Source organism: Myotis brandtii, unplaced genomic scaffold (assembly GCF_000412655.1).
Source record: "Myotis brandtii unplaced genomic scaffold, ASM41265v1 scaffold236, whole genome shotgun sequence".
Lineage (NCBI taxonomy): Eukaryota > Metazoa > Chordata > Mammalia > Chiroptera > Vespertilionidae > Myotis > Myotis brandtii.
This window is the reverse complement of record NW_005358901.1, coordinates 1611989-1613153: the sequence shown is the minus strand read 5'-3', so window position 1 is coordinate 1613153 and position 1165 is coordinate 1611989.

Genomic DNA, 1165 nt, shown 5'->3' with positions numbered 1-1165 from the left:
TATAATATCACAAAAGTTGTAGGAAATATTAAAAATCTGCAAATAGCAGGATTACTTCTATTATATTCTAGTATATATTATTTTCCCCCCTCTGGCTCTATTTTTGTTCATCAGTTTATGTTGTTCATTATATTCCACAAATGAGTGAGATCATATGATATTTATCTTTCTCCAGCTGGCTTATTTCACTTAGCATGATGCTTTTAAAGTCTATTTTGTTGGATATGAGTAGTATTGCTACTCCAGCTTTTTTTTTTTCTTTTCCATTTGCTTGGAAAATTTTTTTCATCCCTTCACTTTCATCCTTTGTGTGTCTTTTGTTTTGAGGTGGGTCTCTTGTAGACAGCATGTAGTTGGGTCATGTTTTTACATCCATTCAGCTACCCCACACCTTTTGATTGGAGCATTTAATCCATTTACATTTAGGGTTATTATTGAGAGTTACTTATAGCCATTTTAATTCTGTATGGGTAGGTTTCTCTCTGTTTCTTCTTCTCAGCAATCCCTTACAGCAATCCCTTTAGCATTTCTTGTAATGCTGGCTTGATGGTGATTAACTCCTTTAGCCTTTTTTTGTCTGGGAAGTTCTTTATTTGACCATCTATTTTGAATGATAGCCTTGCTGGATATAGTAATCTTGGTCTCAGATCCTTGCTTTCCTTTACCTTGAGTACTTCATGCCATTCCCTTCTGGCCTGTAGAGTTTCTGATGAGAAATCAGGTGTCAAGAGAGTTAGAAACATCAATGAGAGAGAAACATCGATCAGCTGCCTCCTGCACACCCCCTACTGGGGATGTGCCCACAACCAAGGTACATGCTCTTGACCGGAATCGAACCAGGGACCCCTCAATCCACAGGCCAACGTTCTAGCCACTGAGCCAAACCAGTTACGGCTGTCTTTAATTTTTGACATTTTAATTATGATGTGTCTGGGCATGGGTCTGTTTGGGTTCTTCTTGTTTGGAGTTCTCTGTGCCTTCTGAACTTGTGTGACTTTTTTCCTTTTCCAGGTAGGGAAGTTTTCTACCATTATTTCTTCAAACACCTTCTCTATTCCTTTCTCCCTTTCTGTCTCATCTGGCACACCTACTATTCTAATATTGTTACGTTTCACATTGTCCCACAGCTCCCTTAAGCTGTCCTCCTGTTTTTTAATTGTTTTTT